Genomic DNA, 20,368 nt, shown 5'->3' on the forward strand with positions numbered 1-20,368 from the left:
AAAATATCAAAGCAAAATATCCAGACTCTAGCGAGAAATGAATTATTTGATGTGATGTATCCATTATCTGATTTTGGATTTAAATACAAAGTAAAAATATGAGAAAACCTTTCACATCATAATGTATTCTCTTTGCAGATATCTGAATTGATTCTTACATGATATGATAAATATCTGTGAATAAAAAACCCACATGGCTTCTAGTTTTATCTCCTCAGCCAGTTATTAACAAATCTTTTCTAAAGTCCAACATTAAATGGATACCAAAAAACCTAGCTTCATTCATTTTGCTCTGAATGACGTTTAATAACTTTAAAGTTTTTTAACATGAAGACTTTTCTTATACTTTTGTTTAAATGCTATTTGATTTTACTTTATCTTATTAAATACCCTTAGTACACCCTTAATGTGTCTATGTATTTTTTGCCTGCTTTTTAAGTGAGTTATTGAATTGATTTCTTTCTTTTTTTTTTTTTTTTGTATTGAAGTAGAGTTAACTGCCAATGTTATATTAGTTTTGGGTGTACAAAACTGTGATTCCATACTTTTATAGATTATACAAAATACAAAGTTATTACCCTATTACTGTGTACTTTACACTATATCATTCTGACTTATTTATTTTATAACTGATAGGTTGAAACTCTTAGACCCTTCACCTATTTCACACATCCCCTCACACATTACCCTCTGGCAACTACTAGATTGTTCTCTGTGTCTGTGAATCTATTTCTGTTTTATTATATTTGTTTGTTTTGTTTTTCAAGCTCCACATATAAATGAAAACATACAGTATTTGTCTTTCTCTCTGTGACTTATTTCACATAAATAAGGCCCTTTAGGCCCATCCGTGTTGTCAAAATGGTAAAATTTCATTCTTTTTTATGGCTAATAATAACCCCATCTTCTTTATTTATTCATCTGTCAATGGACACTTAGGTTGCATCCATATTATGGCTATTGTATTGAATAAATATTGCTGAAATGAACATAGGAGTGTATTATCATTTCAAATTAGTGTTTTCATTTTTCAGATAAATACCCAGGAGTGGAATTCCTGGATTGTATGGCAGTTCTATTTCTTTGTTTGTTTGTTTCAACTGTCACTTTATTTCAAGATGGTTGAATTAATTAAAAATTTAAACTATAACTTGATAATCTTTAGTCTGGTACCACATTTTATTCAAAGCAAACTGCTTATTCAGAAATGATCATGGAGCAATTCAATGCAGAGTAAGAAGGATGAGAGAAACATCTTACTGGCCAATAGACTTGTTTTATTTCTTGCATTATATGAAACTCAAAATTTCATTTTTAGGAAAAGTCAGCTCTAACTTCAGTAGACAGTGATATACAAAGATTCTGTCACATAGGCTAGTTTCCATTTAGTCAGTCAACTATTTCTATCTCTCTCAGTTGAGATAGATGCATTTACAGAACTGGCTGTGCTTTAGCCTTCTTTGTGAGCAGCTTTAGATGTGCAATGCACTTGTCAATTGTCTCCTCCTCCTGTGCAGAGATGCTCTGCACCACATGCTTCTCCATCCAGTCTATCATGTGCTCTTGTTCCTTTTGACGCATCATATTCTGCACAGAGATATGATAGTCCAGGCAATTCTTTATCTCCTTTTATACTGTATGCAACCGTTCCCGTTAAGTAACCTCCAAGGCCATAGCAATGTTATTCCTCTGGACATCAAAAAGGTAATGGAGCTTTTGAATCAGTGCCTGCTGTGACTTCTTCAGATGAATCGCATCCTGGATTTGTTTGATGGAAGACTGTTTTGCCTCTTCCAGTTGGGCAATTTTTGCTCATTGAGTTTATCAGCAAATTCCCCAATAGAGGCACCATATTTTTTAACTACATAGACAAGCAATCTTATTGTTGATATGGTGGAGAAAGTCTCTGGAATTATCACGTATATTTCTTTGGAGAGTAAATATAAGATAAGCTCAGTTCTGAGTATATAGGGTACTGTTACACCAGTTTCAGGATAAAGGAACTGGAAGAACTCCTCAGGGATCAGCCCAAAATGAAATTTTCCTCCATATTCAGGAAGAGGTGGTACAGGGGCAAGACTTGGCAGCCGTGTATGAAAGACCTTTGTTGCCTGTAATAACCCTGGAATGAGGAGGGTTGTGCTCTTCAGAGAGGGGGCTGCTGCAGTGGCAGCAGAAAGTACCACCCAGTAGCATCTACACAGCAGCCTTGGCGCCCCAGTAACAGTTCTATTATTAATTTTTGAGGAAACTCCATAACGTTTTCACAATTGAGTATGATGTTAGCTGTAGGGTTGTCATAAATGGACTTTATTATATTGATGTATGTTCCCTCTACACAATTTTTGTTGAGAGTTATTTTTTATCATGAATGGATGTTGAATTTTATCAAATTCTTTTTCTGCATTTATTTAGATGATCATGTGATTTTTTATCCTTTGTTTTGTTAATATGGTGTATTGCATTGATTGATTTGTGGATATTGCACCATCCTTGCATCTCTGAAATAAATCCCACTTGATGATGTATGAATCTTTTAAGGTATTGTTGAATTTGGTTTGCTAATATTTTGTTGAAAATGTTTGTATCTGTGTTCATTGGGGATACTGGCCTGTGATTTCTTTCTTTTTTTTTTTTTTTTTTTTTGGTAGGGTCTTTGGTTTTATTATCAAGGTAATGCTGGATTTGTAGAATGAATTTGGGACTTCCCTGGTGGTGCAGTGGTTAAGAATCTATCTGCCAGTGCAGGGGACATGGGTTCGAGCCCTGGTCCTGGAAGATCCCACATGCTGTGGAGCAACTAAGCCTGTGTGCCACAACTACTGAGCCTGCACTCTAGAGCCCATGAAGCATAACTACTGAGCCCATGTGCCACAACTACTGAAGACAGCACTCCTAGCACCCTTGCTCCACAATAAGAGAAGCCACATGATGAGAAGTCCTCACACTGCAACAAAGAGTAACCCCCACTTGCCACAACTAGAGAAAGCCCCTGTGCAGCAACAAAGACCCAATGCAGCCAATAAATAAATAAATAAAAGAAAATTTTAAAATATACATTATTTTAAAAATTATATGTTTAAAAAAAAAGAATGAGTTGGAAGTGTTCCCTCCTCTTCAATTTTTTTAGAATTAGGTTGAGAAAAATATGTGTTAACTCTTCTCTTTAAATGTTTGATAGATCTCCTGTGAAGCCATCTGGTTCTGAACTTTGTTTTATTGGGAATTTTTTGATTATGGATTCAATTTCAATACTAGATTTTCTATTTTTTCCTGATTCAGTTATGGAAGATTGTATGTTTCTAGAAATTTATCCATTTCTTCTAGGTTGTCCAATTCAATGGCATATAACTGTTTGTAGAATTTTCTTATGACTGTATTTCTGTGACATCAGTTGTAACTCCTCTTTCATTTCTAATTTTCTTTGCATTCTCTCTTTTTTTTCTTGATATGAGTCTGGCTAAAGGTTTATCAATTTTGTTTATCTTTTCAAAGAATCAGCTGTTAGTTTCATTGGTCTTTTCTATTGTTTTTGGTTTCTATTTTATTTATTTCCACTCTGATCTTTATTATTTCCTTTCTTCTACTAACTTTGGGCTTTGTTTTTTGTTTGTTTGTTTGTTTTCTAATTTCTTTAAGTGTAAATTTAAGTTGTTTATTTGAGATTTTTTTCTTGTTTCTTGAGGTAGGCTTGAATAACTACAAACTTCCTTATTAAAACTGCTTTTACTGCATCCCATAGATTTTGGAAAGTTGTGTTTCTATTTTCATTCATCTCAAGGTATTTTTGATTTTCTCTTTAATTTCTTCATTGACCCATTTGTTTTTTAGTAGCATGCTGTTTAATCTTCAAGTGTTTGAGGTTTTTCCAGTTTTCTTCCTGATATTGATTTCTACTTTCATAACATTGTTGTTGGAAAAGATGCTTGATATGATTTTAATCTCCTTAAATTTATTGAGACTTGTTTTGTGGCCTAGCATGTGATCTGTCCTGGAGTATCTTCCATGTGCACTTGAATAGAATGTATGTTCTGCTGTTTTGGATGGAATGTTCTGTAGATGTCTATTATGTCCATCTGGTCTAATGTGTCACTTAAGGCCAATGTTTCCTTACTGAGTTTCTGTCTGGATGATTTCTCCATTTTTGTAAGTGGAGTATTAGAGTCTCCTGCTATTATTACATACTGTCGATTTTGCCCTTTGTGTCTGTTAATATTTGCTTTATGTATTTAGATGCTCCTGTATTATGTCCATATATGTTTACAAATGCTATATCCTCTTTATGGATTGACCTTTTTATCATGATGTAATGCCCTTTTGTCTTTTGTTATAGCCTTTGTTTTAAAGTCTACTTTGTCTGATAGGAGTATTTCTATCCCAGCTAGCTTTTTTTTCATTTCCATTTACATAGAATATCTTTTTATATCCCCTCACTTTCAGTCCATGTGTGTGTTTAGCTCTTAAGTGAGTCTCTCGTAGGCAGCATATAGATGGGTCTTCTTTTTTATCCATTCAGCTATCCTGTGTCATTTGATTGGGGCATTTAGTCCATTTACATTTAAAGTGATTATTGAAAAGTGTGTATTTATTGACCTTTTGTTACTTGTTTTCTGATTGTTTTTGCAGTTTTTCTCTGTTCTTTTCTTCTTTTTTTAGTCTCTTCCCTTGTGATTTGATGATTTTCTTTAATGTCATGTTTGGGCTCCTTTCTCTTTTTGTGTGTGTATGTATTGTAGGTTTTGGGGTTTTTGTTACCATGAGGTATGTTTATATCTATATGTAGATTTTTTAAAATGTATATATACATATGTAAATATACATATATATTTAAGCCAATAGTTGTTTAAATTCAAATGCATTCTAAATGCTCTACATTTTTTACTCCCCCATCCAACTTTTATGTTTTTATATCATAATTTATGTCTTCTTGTATATCCCTTAACTACTTACTGCAGTTATAGTGATTTTATGACTTGTGTCTTTTAATCTTCCTACTAACTTTTTAAGTGGTTGATCTACTACCTTTGCTATATATTTGCTTTTACCGGCAAGATATTTTTCCTTTGCATATAAACATATTTCTTATTATGGCCTATTGTTTTCCACTTAAAGAAGATCCTTTAACATTTCTTGTAAGGCCAGTTTAGTAGTGATGAACTCTTAGTTTTTCTTGTCTGGGAAACTCTTATCTCTCTTCAATTCTGAACGATAACCTTGCCTGAATGATATCCTGTGTTGTAGGTATTTTTCTTTTCAGTATTTTAACTATATAATGCCATTCCCTTTTGGCCAGCAAAGTTTCTGCTGAAAAACCAGCTGATTGCCTTAAGGAGTTCCTTTGTATGTGACTCTTTGTTTTTCTCTTGCTGTCTTTAAGATTCTCTCTTTAACTTTAAATTTTGCCATTTAAATTATGATATGTCTTGGTGTGGTTGTCTTTGGGTTCATCTTGTTTGGGGCTCTCTGTGCTTCCTGGACCTGGATGTCTGTTTCCTAGTGCAGGTTAGGGAAATTGTTCACCATTAAGTTATCTCATATATTTTCTGCCCCTTTCTCTCTCTCTTCTCTTTCTGGAACTACTGTAATGTGAATGTTAATATTCTTGATGTTGTCCCTAAAGTCCCTTAAACTATCCTCATTTTTTCAAATTTTCTTTGTACTGTTCTGATTGGGTGATTTCTACTATACTCTCTTCCAGATTGCTTATGCATTTTTCTCTATCATTTAATCTGCTTTTGATTACCTCTAACCTATTCTTCATTTTACTTATGGTATTTTTCAACTTTGATAAGTACTTTTTTAAACATTTTCTAATTTTCTGTTGAAATTCTCACTGTTCCCCAATTCTTCTTCCAAGTCAGTGAACATTCGTGTGGCAGTTCCTTTGAACTCTTTATCAGGTAAATTACTTATCTCCATATCATTAGTCCCCCCTGCCGCCCCTCCCAGGGGATTTATCTTGCTCTTTCACTTGTAACATATTCTTGTTTTCTCATTTTGTTTGACTTTTTGTGTTTCTTTCTATAAATTAGACAAAACAGTTACCTGTCCCAGTCTTGAAGATGTGTCCTTGTGTAGGAGCAATGCTATGTAGACTGAGTGTGTCTGGTGGCTTTAGAAAGAGTGCTGGAGCTAAAGCAGGCCCCAGCTGGGGCCTTTTCTGGTGCATGCCAAGGCCACCACCTTGGTGTGTCTGGGGAAGGGATCTGGAGCTAGAGGCCTTAAAGCCAAAGCCTGGCACAGGCTGGGGCTTCTCCTGGGGTGCACCCAGGGCTGCTGCCTTGGTGGAAGGTGACTAGAGCCAGAGCCCAGCACCAGCTGGGGCTTTTCCCAGAGTGTGCTGGGAGCCACTACTTTGGCAGTGGTGTTGGAGCCAGAGCCTAGTGTGGGCTGGGGTGCATGCTGGAATAGTCATGGAAGGCTGGTTAGAGTGTCAAGCACTTTTCAATCTGATGCCTGTGTGCTGGGACTCAGAGCAAGTAAATTTGTGTGTGTGCCCTTTAAGAGTAGATTCTTAAAGGCTCTCTGGTCCTAAGCCCTGCTGGTTTTCAAAACCAGTTAGGGGGGAGTTGTCTTTCATGTACTGATCTCAGGACTAGGGTGCCCATAGTGAACTCTAACCTCTCACTCCTTAGGGAGGATCTCCAAGTTTCAGATATCTCCTTTCACTTTATGTTGCCTACTGGGGGTATGGGTCTTGACTAAATTCCTTCTCTTCCCCTCGTACCTGTCTCATTGTGTTTTTCTTTTCTTTATATCCTTAATTGTAGAACAGTTGTTCTGCTAGTCTTTAGATCATTCTCAGAGAGACTTTTTATATACTTACTTGTAGTTTTGATGTGTCAAAACTAGGAGGAGCTGAGCTCACAGTCTTCCTTCTCTACCATCTTGATCCTGCCTCAGTGTGTCTATGTTGAAATGCTAGGAGGACTACTTAATTACTTTATTAAACTACTTTTCTCAGAAAAAAAAAAAGTCCTATTACATTGTATTTAGTTTCCCACCATAAATTTGTCCCCAAATTCTCTCTTTCCTAGTATTTACATTCTGGTATGTAAGACACAGGATACAAAGTTAGTTTTCAACATTTTGAGTTTGTCCTGTTCTAAACATGTAAAATAATGAGGGAACTTCACATCCCAACTACTTACCCAAGGAATACCCAAGATTTTGTTTCATCTGTTTGTTTGTTCAGCTATTGTTTTCATTGAACCCTATCAGTTGTTTGGTTGCCTGAAATCCTCTTACCAGCAGCCCTATGGCTTGATTGCTTGGTCAATCCCCTGAGTAAATTTAGGTGTATTGCCCAAGGAGAAAATGATGCCTCCCTCATTCTCACCTAACAAAAGAAGGAGTTATGCCAGTCCAAGTTATTGTAAATTGAGACAGGATATAAAAATCCTGAAGTGATTCTAGCACCTAGAGATGAGCTATCTGTCTTACCTTGAAGCCCTGAAACTTCTGAGTATTTTGCTTAGCTAGAGGTTGTGGCCAGCACCATGGACTGTAGGCTGCTAATAACCCATATAATTTTGTTGCATATACAAATTACAGTCATTTGTAGAGTACTATAAAAATATTTTATTCTTTATGTTTAAAAACCTATAAATGTATTGTTTGTTAGTATAAATATTTTATTATGAATTTGTTTTTTATGTTCATCCTTTATATCCTGGAATCACTACAGCATAAACTATTATATAAACTCAGCTATATGGATCAACTATACTTACCCAACTACTTGAAAATATCTAATGTACTGATGGATTTTATTTTAGGCTTTTCTCAAAGCAGATTCAAATGTTATTTTCTACCTTTGCCAATCTTTGGACATTTTAGCATTACTGCTTTACAAGAATCGCCTTCATCTTAAATAGCTATAAATTATTTAGCCCATTAATTGGATGTGATAAAGAACTTCCATCAGTTAAAAATATAAATCTTATTGACACGGGGACACAAGAATTATTCATTTGAATATTGCCAGCTATTACCCTTCACACATACATCAGAAAACTGTGTTCTCACTCTCTAATTTAAATGCAATTGATAATTAAAATGTAATCTTAAAGTGTGACCAGAATTTATATTTCTGTAAATTATTTAAGTCACAAACATCAGAGGACTATAACTAAAATGGCATCTATTTCACGCATTATGAATAAAAATTTATATTTCCAGGTATCAGCAGAAAGAAAGCAAATATGTACTTTATACAGATGTAAATTAAAATCTAGCAATCCTTTCACCAAAGGACATGTCCGCAGGATATTTCAAGTCATGAAGTGTGTGGGTACACTCATTATCTCATGGGAATTAACCATCTGGCACATGATATCCTCACTGGTTTGAAAGAAAAATAGGTCTTTTTAAACAAAACGCTCTCCATTCAGTATGCAGAACAGTCATTAATAGAATACTCATTGTTGGGTTGAAACACAAGGAAATAAGATCTGGGGCATAGAACAAGTCATCCTTAAAAAGTTATTAGAATCCCAGTGACATTGATAAAAGACCACACAACAACATTTTGCCTAACCAAAGATTTGACAACAAATAAGACAGCTGTTTATGAAATAGAGGTTCTACTCATTACCACCTACAGGAGTTTATATTAACTATAATATAGTTATATTATACTTAATATAAACTAACTGCTAACTATATAACTATCTGTGTACTTATACTTATAATAATACCTATATAGCTACTTATATGCCTGTAGTAGGATTCTATAGATTAACATCTGCTCCTTCCACCCATGGACCTAGCTTTGGAAAACTGTGCTCTGCTGATTGAACCTAAAATGTACCTGTGCTAATAAGCAGTCCAATTTTATTTGAATCTCTCTGGTACTCCACTACCAACCAAAGCAGCAACCTAACTCTTTCTCACCCCAAATAAATGGAATAGGTAGAAATGTTTATAAATGTAAAATAATTTACCCTAAAATTCCCATATTAAGACACAGTACACTGTAACTCTGAGTAATATAAATTATGGAATTTTATATACACTATTAATTAAAAACCACAAAAAATAAACATTTGCTCCATTACAAAACCAATTCTTATTACTCTATAATAGGGAGTCACAGTAGGGGGGTGTCATCATCTGTTTTTTAAGCATTACTTGAGTGTCTCCTATGTATTCAAGCTTCCATTTTGAGGTTCAAAGAGAATATAAAAGAAGTAAAGTATGTTGCCCAGGAATTTACCATGTAATTAGGGCAGAAACCTACACATATATGAGTCAACTTGGAAATAATTCTAAGGTTACATGCAAGTTTAAGAGAGTATATATTATGATAAAATAAAATACCAAAGTTTAAGTAAGGTAAACTTAATAAGCAAATGCTTCTTATACCCAGGGAACCTTAATATGAGCTTTGAAAGAAGTGGAGACTTTGGTTGAAGGATAGAAAATAGAAAGAATTATAAGAGAATAGGTAAGGACTGGAGGAGAGAAAATTACTTCCCTTGTTAGAATAGAAGACCCTGTAGGAAGAGTGAGATGTGAGTTGGGAAAGATACATTGGGGTTAATGGAGATCCTGATATCTGCGTAATGGATTTGAAGAAATAGGAAGTCACTGTAAATTCATGAGCCAAGCGGCACTGTGACAGAGAGCTCCTGGAAGCAATATACAAACTGGAGTCCAATAGAAAGAGACTGAATATAAAAGGCATGAGGACAAGGCAGTTCATATTTGATTTTATATAAATGGTCAAGATCCCATGGCTCCCAAACATTCACAGGGTAATCTGTGGAATAAACTACATACCACATGATCAGAAGGGAAAACAGGGAACATATAAGAGGAATAAAAAGACAGGCCTCTTCCCAACCTTGACTATCCTCATAGTACTTGCTTATTATTATATGAAAAGTCTACTTTTCACCCTGCTTTGAATGCTTAAATGAGCCCAGCATTTCAGTTAAGTCCTGAACCCCCAAAATTCATCTGGGTTCATATCACATTCCATCCTAGTTATACTACTCCTCTTTTCTTGGTTCCCTCAAACCCTCTCTCCATTTACTGTGAATTTTCCAAACCCCACTTTCATTTTGAGTGTTTATATTGGCTCTCACTCCCTTACTGGCTCTCTGGATTAATACTCTGATTTTAATCTTACCATCCCAACTCTCACCTTAGAGCCTTTCCTCTAGTTGGAAGCCTCAACTTCTGAGCACCATACACACTTGAGATTGGGGTCCTTGTCTATTTTGTGCCCAATTATATCTTATATCTAGCTGGTTTTACACAAATAATTATAATCTGAAGATTATAGCAAAAAGGGAATTTGGACAGTCTGTGATACCAAATCAACTTTTAAAAATATATTTATTTTATTAATCATTTTAGCCTCCTATGTCCTCAAACTAGAGAAGTTTCATACTGTTTCTGGAACCAAATTTATTAATCCACAGAGCTTCAGACAAAGCCCTCCACTTTTGGAATTCAGAGCAGTGTCCTATGATAATTCCTTCACAAGCTAAGACGTGGAAAGTTTGGTAACCACATAGAAGATTGAGATTATCTTCACACTTACCTACTTGACACCTCATTTGGTGTAAATCTAAAGGACAGTTTCGTAAAGAGCATCACATGCCTCACTGTCCAAATTCCTAACGAAAGCTTCTTTAAGTGAGACTTCCTCCCCTTGCATTTTGTGCTTTACCTTGGAGAATCCCCCCCCCAAACACTTACAAGATGAGATACATTTTAGGTACTGAAATATGTCAAGTCTTAACCCCAGGTGGTATGGCAGTCATAGGCATTTCACAATTGAGAAAAATCATTAATTTTTAATAATTTTGCTGGTGGCAACTGTCTTTTCTTATTGTTGTTAGATTATTCTTTTCCCTCCCACTCACATTTCTATACCATTCTTTAACTCCAGTTTTAAAACAAAACACCACAACTTTTGAAAACACAGTTGAGAACATTTGACCACTTGGTACACAGAACTACCTAGCAGTAGCCCTTCCCTACCCCCTTGCTAAAAGTCCTAGATTGGGCACGAACTTTAAAACCTCAGGGGACTTCCCTGGTGGTCCGGTGGGTAAGACACAGCACTCCCAATGCAGGGGGCCCAGGTTCGATCCCTGGCTGGGGAACTAGATCCCACATGCATGCCACAACTAAGAGCCCACATGCTGCAACAAAGAGTCTGCATGCCACAACTAAAAAGTCTGCATGCCACAACTAAGACCTGGCACAACCTAAATAAATAAAATAAAATCTCAGATATAGAGACAATTCTACCAGGTATTGGCTGTTCTGGTGTGGATATAAAAAGCAGTGCTCTGAATACCACATTAGAGGCAGGAATTTTGAAGGCTGAAAACCTACCCTCCTTTATTAAATAATTTATTTGTTCGACCACCACTTACTTGTACTTTTAAGAACCAAAATAATTTTTTCCTGCAAGGTATTTTTTAATATACTTTAATTTTTAGAACAGTTTAAGGTTCACAGCAGTATTGAGCAGAAAGTATAGAGATTGCCCCTACACCCTCTGCCCCAATCCATGCATGGCTTCCCCCATTATCAATATCCCCCACCAGATGTAGGTTTACAACTGATAAACCTACATCAACACATCTTTATTACCCAGAGTCCATAGTTTATATTAGGGTTTACTCTTTTTTTTTCTTCTTTTTTTTTTTTTTTTGCGGTATGCGGGCCTCTCACTGTTGTGGCCTCTCCCGTTGCGGAGCACAGGCTCTGGATGCGCAGGCCCAGCGGCCATGGCTCACGGGCCCAGCTGCTCCGCGGCATATGGGATCCTCCCAGACCGGGGCACGAACCCGTATCCCCTGCATCGGCAGGCGGACTCTCAACCACTGCGCCACCAGGGAGGCCCTAGGGTTTACTCTTGATGTAGTACATTTTATGGGTTTAGACATATATATACAGTGACATGAATCCACCATCATAGTATCATACAGTACAGTTTCACTGTTCTAAAAACCCTCTGTGCTCTGATTATTCATCTGCCCCTCACCCCCACCCCTGGCAACCACTGATATTTTTACTATCTCCAAAGTTTTGCCTTTTCCAGAATGTCATATAGCTGGAATCATACTGAAAGATGTTTTTTAATTTATCCCTTCCACACTTCCATGTGTGAGTGTGTGTGTGTGCGTGTGTGTATGTGTGTGTGTAGCAACAGACTAATATTATAATGTAACACCAGCCTCCCCACTTCAGCTCTGAGGACATTGAGAAATAGCAAAATGGAGATTATCCTACTCATTCAGAGCACGAGCAAAAGACATATTATTAAATAATGGAAGACCTTGGATTGCTGAGCTTATAGTACATCCCTGATACTCACTGCTCTGCCCCAAATTAAAAACTGTCCATTAGTAGAAAAATGATAAATGGGGTTGCTAGTGCCCTGTCATTCTGACAGAAATTGTTATCCAGGTAAAAAAAATAATCATTTTATGCAAAGAATGACCCATCCCCAAGCAACTGCCTAATTACTGTGCCCCAGATTTCAAATAATGATGAAAACTCTCAGGATCCTTTCCAAGAGTTGATATCCACTTTAATCAGGGGTTTCAACCTAGATGTGGTACAGTTTTCTGTATCTTTATCCTTTTTTAGCAATTAAGATAATCTGGATGTAAGGGCTGGCAGGGATGAATCCACCTGAGTCCCCCAAGTGATTGAGCTTGTCAAGCAAATGTACAGAGAGGGTTAAGCCAAAGGTTTTATAGAAATCTCCTGTAGCTCCACCAGGGCCAAGAACTTTCTCTTGGGGAAGATTTTTAATTACTTCATCTATTTCTGAAAGTAAAGGGGAATCAAGTAATTCCCCAGTCTTCTGCAAATCACCTAGACAACTTGGAAGGAATGAGAACTGTTTATCTGTTCATGATATTGAGTTCTAATTTCTATATCACTCTTCATCTTATTTTTGAAATAACTTACTAAGGAGCCCTGGGCTTGTGTTTGTCTTTTTCTCCTTTGGGCACCTAACTTCTATCATAGTTAGGAGTTTATTTTCAAAGCTCCCATCCTCCCACTGGTGTAGGTATTGCCTAGCTGAGTGATGGATATCTTCACTTTATGGATTATGAGTGAGTTCAGAGCTGGTGGGTTGAAGGAAAAGTCTGCTTATGACTTTTGGCAGAGGTTATTCTCCAAGTCTGTATTCTGCCTTCATTTCATAGAAAGGTTGTTTTCTCAATCAACCTTTCCCATGTATATTTTTTATTGAACAGAGAACAGAAGTCACAAAATTGAAGCAAGAGAGCAGACAGTGTTCAAGAAAACAAACAGCTATCATAAATTCTTTTGGGAAATAGCTGTATACAAGTAAATCTGATAAATGAAATATAGATTATTAATTTTCACACCAGTGGAAACATTTTAACTGTGGTTAATTTGTGTTATCCAGTGTGTTTTATGACAATTTTGGGAGCTAGACCAGGTAATCCATTTTACAAAATCTACTTTCATTCATCTAAAGACCCTGAAAGCTTCATGTAATAAACATTTCAGTTTGCTAAGAAGACACTCACATTGATAAATTAGGAGTTTCTCAAATGACAATGTTTTGAGATTTTTAAAAAATCTTTAAAGTAGATCATAACTAGATCTAAATCCAACCAAGCTATAACTATACAAGACACTAAGATTCTTTTTTATAGGTTTTCCCTCTAAATAAATTAGTGGCAAGCCTTGTAGCCCTTGATTTAAAAACATTTATTTTTCAAAATACAGTATTATCTATTTCAAAGTTTAGGTCCCCATTCAAGTATTTCATAGCATATCATACATTTTTATTTATTGTCAAACATTGTTATTTTCATTTTTTTAATCTTCAACTTTCACATTCAATCCTAACTTCTTAAAGTCATGTCATATTTTACGTTTTAAGTTTTGTATTATTATATAGACTCTCAAGCTTAAACTCCTTCTAGCTATTTATCTGTTATGTATTTTTATGATCATTATTAATAAAATTAATTGAATTCTGTAACATTTTAAAGGAAATTATAATGAGCTTCTTCAGATACTTGGCATTGGGCCTCCAAAATTTGTTCTGTGTTTTCCAAGTTGTTTAGACAGCAACTTGATCAATATGGTAATTTTCTGGAAACTCTCTTCTTATTATAGTTGATTATTTTTAATTAACTCAAATTTAGTTGCTAATCTGTTATAATCCCTAGCATAAGTATGTCTTTTCCTAGCAAGCTAGCATTGATAGAATTTCTGGGCTCTGTTCTCCTATTTAGACCTAGGAAATCACTAATTATGTGTCCCCCTGGGTGCAGAAGAGAAAATTAAAAGACTTGCAGTGTACTTCTTCATAAACTTGGAAATTTGTCCTTCATCAAAGACCTTGAAGAAGAAGAGGTTGGAGCGTCTTTGCTAGAAATGCCAGTTTATAGTTCTGGTGATGAATGATCTTAGATTTTTCCAGATATATACTATTTGAAATACTCTGTCCTGTTGTCTGATCATATGTCTTTAATTTCGATTTAGAAAATATGATCACTTCTGACTTATCATCAGAACCTACTCTTAAAGTACAATTCCCCAAAATTCCTGACTCTCCAAACCTCATCTAGGACAGAACCATGTAACACCTACTAATTTATAGAAGGCCACTAAGTTCCAAGAAAGAGAAAAATCTAAATGTGCCTTTTAGTAAGGTGGTCCTTGCTCATCATAGAATTTCTTGGGAGCTAACAAATCTAGGTGTTGTATAATAATCACAACTTACATTCATAAAGTTTTTTTTTTTAACTCATTTATTTATTTTTGTCTGCATTGGATCTTCATGGCTGAGCATGGGCTTTCTCTAGTTGTGGCAAGTGGGATCTACTCTTCACTGCAGTGTGCAGGCTTCTCATTGTGGTGGCTTCTCTTGTTGTGGATCACAGGCTCTAGGTGCATGGGCTTCAGTAGTTGTGGCTCGCAGACTCTAGAGCCCAGGCTCAGTAGTTGTGGCCAACGGGCTTAGTTGCTCTGCGGCATGTCGGATCTTCCCAGACCAGGGATCAAACCCATGTTCCTTGAATTGACAGGTGGATTCTTAACCACTGCACCACCAGGGAAGTCCTTCATGAAGCTTTTATAGTTTATAACACACTATCAGCTCACCTAAGCCTCACATCTCTTTGAGACAGATATTATGACCTCCAGTATACAAAGGAGTATATTACTTAACTCTAGCAATTAAGTCCAAGACTTGGACTCTCCTCTTCTCCTTGCTGCTCTTCCATGACCCCACAGTTCTTTCTGGATTCTACTTCTTTGGGTATTGCAGACAATGGTTATGAACATGCAGTGACCGTTTCCTGAAGCAGGAAGTTTGCATAAATAGCCTGGCCCAGTGTCTGCACATCTCACTAAAAAAAAAAAAAAAAAAACCGAAAAACAACAACTCAAATCCATTCTCTCTGACAATAAGGCAGATTCTCTCTGACAATAAGGCAGATCTTTGTTTTAAGTTTCCTTAAAGAGTACTGTAGTAGTTTCACACAGTACTTCACATAGAAAACCTTCTTAGATTTTTCTCCTTAGACACTATTTTCTTCCCCTAGAATTTCAAACTCAAAGCTCCTGCTAAAACCTTTTTCTATCCCTGACCATCCCCCTCAACCCCCATAATTTTTATAACATCTTTCTATTGCCTTTCTCTTCATCCCTCACTTCCTCCATCTCTCCTGCCATCTCTTCCTATCACTAAAGCTTTTTTTATCCACTAACCTGCCTAGTGGGCCACTGAAAGTATTGAAAGATTCCTGAAAGTCTTGTTTTTTTCTTACCCTCACAGGTTTTCTTCGCAGAAAATCTTGTTGAGAGTCCATCTCAATAACAATAGTACTTTGTAGGAGGGAACAAAGAGAGGAAATTTAACGGTTGAGGAGTGTTTGTTTTATGCCATGTCCTGATGGGCAGTGTGAAGTGGTAGAAAATTAGATTTAGATTAAGATTGCTCCACCTATCAGCTGTGTGATCTTGGTCAAGTTGTTTATTTTCTATTTTGCCTCAGTTTCACTTGTAATACTGTTTTGAGAATGAAAAGATATAATGTATGTCATTTGCCTGGTGTATAGACACTAAATAAAGTGTATTTTTGTAATGGCATAAAGTAAAGTTTGCAAAAGAGGAAAATGAGTTTTTCAGAAATTTAATACTGAACCTAGGTCACAAAACTCATAAATAACAAGGCCAAAAAGAGAGCTCAGTGGATATCAAGTGACGAGGAACAGTGTGTTGACACTACATTCATTTAGTGCAAGAGGTGTTCAGTAGTAAACTTCCCATATGGAGAGTTAATTTTTGCCAAAGATCTACCTTTCTGCAACTTCACCCAAGAAGTTTTCATTTGGGTTTAGATCAGCAGTTCACATGTTTGATCATCAATATTACTTCTGTTCTCCTTTCTGCCCCATGACAACAAAAGTGCACGCAGTTACATATGATAGGACAACTGAATTCAGTACTATTTTTCTTGTCACAGTTCTGCTTTCTCTGATAGCTTGAAAGTTATGATTGTCTGGACAACTTTCAAAATATTTAAAACAAGCTTTCATTTCAACTGAAAAGAAATCAATCAATTCATCTGAACTGATGGGAATAGCAGGGCTCCTGGAGTTTCCTTTATGCCTAGAACAAGGTCAAAATACAGAATATTCTTGTTTGACTTAACTGCCTTCAAACATACTTAATGGTATCTATTTTATAAAGATCATTTGTTGCTAAACCCATTGATATTTACATTTTTTAAACATCTTCATTGGAGTATAATTTCTTTACAATGGTGTGTTAGTTTCTGCTTTATAACAAAGTGAATCAGCTATACATATACATATATCTCCATATCTCCTCCCTCTTGCATCTCTCTCCCACCCTCACTATCCCACCCCTCTATGTGGTCACAAAGCACTGAGCTGATCTCCCTGTGTTATGCAGCTGCTATATTTACTTTTTTTTTTAACTATAAGGCAAGACAAATTTGATCAAGAACAATTTTCTTGAAAGCAATTTAAAATCCATTGATAATAATAAACCCTTTTATTGAACATTATCTCCCCAACACCCCAAGTTTCTGATCAAGGAAATGGATGTCAGTCTTAGGCAAACTTTAAAACACTTAAAATTTGACTCAACCATTTCTCTCCTCAACTTTTGAACTCAATGTGTTATGGCACATTTATTTTTTCTTCTCTGACAGTAAGACATTATTATTATGTAGGTGCATTTATCATAAGATCTTATTCCTCTCAGAGCTATCTGACTTTCAAAAGAGGACAACGAAAAAGTCTATGTTTAATTCAAATAATAGATGGTACCAAAAGAGACTAAGCATTTTGAAAGCATTACCATTTAAAAAGGACTTTTACATATGGTATCACTTTTGTTCCTCTGGGTAGCCATATGTAGATGGTATTATTATTCTTTTATCCCTTTTTTTCCGAATAAGCATGCTGACACCTCAGAGATAAAATGAGTTGGCCATGTGGTCAAATAGTTCAAATACAGACTTTCTTACCCCAGAGACCATACTCTTCTCACTATATAATGACCAGCCTCCCCTCACATGAAATGCCATTTCCAGAAACTAGTGGGTGAAGCACAGGGGAACTTGAGAACAAAACAATGTAATCAATAACAAAACAATCAATAAATTGATTTATAAATAGTGGAAAATTCTATGTTGATACTACCCATGGTGCATCCATCCAACAGTTGTTTTGTTACACTTAAATCAGAAAATAACAGAACTGTGGTTCTGCCAGAGAGAGGTAGAAGATGACATGAATGTTTGGGACTTCTTTTGCTCTGCAAGGAAAATATTTGTTGATCAGTTTCTTCTAGGGCTACCTAGAAGAAATGAGAAGCTGACATAATAAAACAATACCTACATTTAGCTAGCTTTATTTGACAGATTAGGGAGCTAGGATGTGATCAGTATACAGGTTGACCTCTGAGATTATTGTGACAAATAAACTCAATTCCTCTCTTTTCTTCTTTATTCCCTCATCTCCATTCTCTATGATAAAACAAAGATTTTGTCTAGAATTCTGAGATAGCATTTTATTATAAAATTACTACAAACTCAATGCAGAAAATTTTTCAAATACAGAAAAATAAAGTATTCAAACCACCTTACATCCTACTACCCAGAGATAATCACAGTTAACATATCGATACACTATACAGTTGACCCTTGAACAACACAGGTTTGAACTGCACAGATCCACTTACACGCAGATTTCTTTCACTAAATAAGTTCTAAAGTACTATAGGATCCATGATGGATGAATCTGAGGATTCAAAAACATGGATACAAAGGGCTTATAAAGTTTTACATGGATTTTCAACTTCAAAGAAAGTTGGAGCCCTGTGTTGTTCAATGATCAACTGTATATCTTTCAAATAGCTTTTTTCTTTAAAATATTACATTACACATATAGCTTTATATATAATTGTTATCACTTAGTATAGTGTAACTTTTCACTTACAGAAATTTGTGTTAAATTGATTGAATATATGGTCCAAATTTTTCATGCCATCCTGTGTTCGTTCTTGTTCTTGTACCTTCACACAGTGACCCTCGGCTTGGCCATGTGACTTGATTAGGCCAGTGGACTGCAGCATATTTGTAGCAAACAGATCCAAGTCAACAGAATTTCCCTTCAGACCTCTCTATAGACTTTGAGAGGTGGTTGTTTTAAGCAAATAGATTTGGGGGTAGCCTATTAGGCAACAATTGTTAACTGATACAACATTCTATAATAGATACACACACATGCTAAATTTACTCTTCGCCCTTCTATTATTCTATACAGATCAACCAGAGTGATTGTCTTAAAATGGAAATAAAATCATGTTATTTCCTTTGTAAAACATTTCAATCACTTCCTCACTGCTTTGGAATACAATCCAATCAACTCAGCATGGCCTATAAGCCCTGGCTAATCCACTCCTGCCACTCATCCAGCCTTATTGCTTGGTTCCTCCCCCTCATGCACCACATTCCAGCCACACAGATCTTTTTAAAATGTCTCTACCCCACAGAGCCATTGTACAGGGTGTTATCTCAACCTGGAATGCTGACTGTGTGCCACTGCTCATCCAACAGCTCTGATTTTAAATATCATCAACTCAAAAAAAAAGCTTTCTTGATGATACTATCTAAAGAAGTGTCCTTCAACCTCCAGTTATTTTCATCCTCACATTTCTCTCTTAGCACTTGTCACAATAATAAACACTTCATTTATTAGCTTAGTTGCTTCTTGTCTCTCTACCTTTCTTGGTCATAAAATCAATGAGGACAGGGCCATGTCTGTTTTATTCACTGTGCTATCCCCAACATCTATCTGAATATCCAGAAACCTGTGGGTTCAACATATTTTGGGTAAATGTATGAAAATTTATACCAAAATTAAATTTAAAAGTACCCTATTATTGGACACAAAGGCAGTTTTTATATGTATATATTTGACACATATGCTACATATTTATCAAAGCTTTTAAAAATCAGCAAGAAAAAATGCTCAACATGATAAATGTAATTAACACTGCTGTGTGTTATACATGAAAGTTGTTGAGGGTAAATCATAAGCATTCTCATCACAAGGCAAATTTTTTTTCTATTTCTTTAATATTGTATCTGTATAAGATGATAGATGCTCACTAAACTTACTGTGGTAATCATTTCATGATGTATGTAAGTCAAAACATTATGCTGTACACCATAAACTTATACAGTACTGTGCATCAATTATATCTCAATAAAACTGGAAGGAAAAAATATCAATGAGAAAAAAAGATAGAAACACAAAAGAAAATCAGAGAAGAATGTGACAGGCAATTTCATTAATAAGAAAAAGAAATACAGATGAATAAAAGCATATATATAAATATCATACCGCAATAGAACTTAGAAGTAAAATGTTATACAAAATATTATCTAATATTATTTATAATTTGAAAAAATGTAAACAATTACATTGCAACAATTCAAGAATAAGCACTCTTATACCCAGCTGACTCAAGCATAGATGGATGTAATTTTTCTGGAGGCTTCATAGATATGAGACCTCATGTGTATTAAAAATATGCGATTCGAAGATGGCGGAAGAGTAAGACGCGGAGATCACCGTCCTCCCCACGGATACACCAGAAATACAGCTACACGTCGAACAACCCCTACAGAACACCTACTGAACGCTGGCAGAAGACCCCAGACCTCCCAAAAGGCAAGAAACTCCCCACATACCTGGGTAGGGCAAAGCGGAGAGATTCCCGCACAGAGGATTGGTGCCGAGCGGCACTCACCAGCCCGAGAGGCTTGTCTGCTCGCCCGCTGGGGCGCGCAGCGCTGGAAGCT

At 35.9% G+C, this 20,368-nt stretch overlaps 1 pseudogene across 1 annotated transcript; it reads right to left on the reverse strand.

Moving 5' to 3' along the window:
• Window positions 1-1,431: 1,431 nt before the first annotated feature.
• Window positions 1,432-15,836, reverse strand: LOC309791801 (ATP synthase F(0) complex subunit B1, mitochondrial-like; annotated as a pseudogene). Its single transcript has 2 exons — window positions 15,736-15,836; window positions 1,432-2,229 (listed from the first exon to the last, which is right to left on the reverse strand). The product of its transcript is annotated as an ATP synthase F(0) complex subunit B1, mitochondrial-like (transcript).
• Window positions 15,837-20,368: the final 4,532 nt, after the last annotated feature.

The sequence above is a fragment of the Mesoplodon mirus genome (assembly GCF_964341445.2).
Source record: "Mesoplodon mirus genome assembly, chromosome: 16".
NCBI classification, from domain to species: Eukaryota; Metazoa; Chordata; class Mammalia; order Artiodactyla; family Ziphiidae; genus Mesoplodon; species Mesoplodon mirus.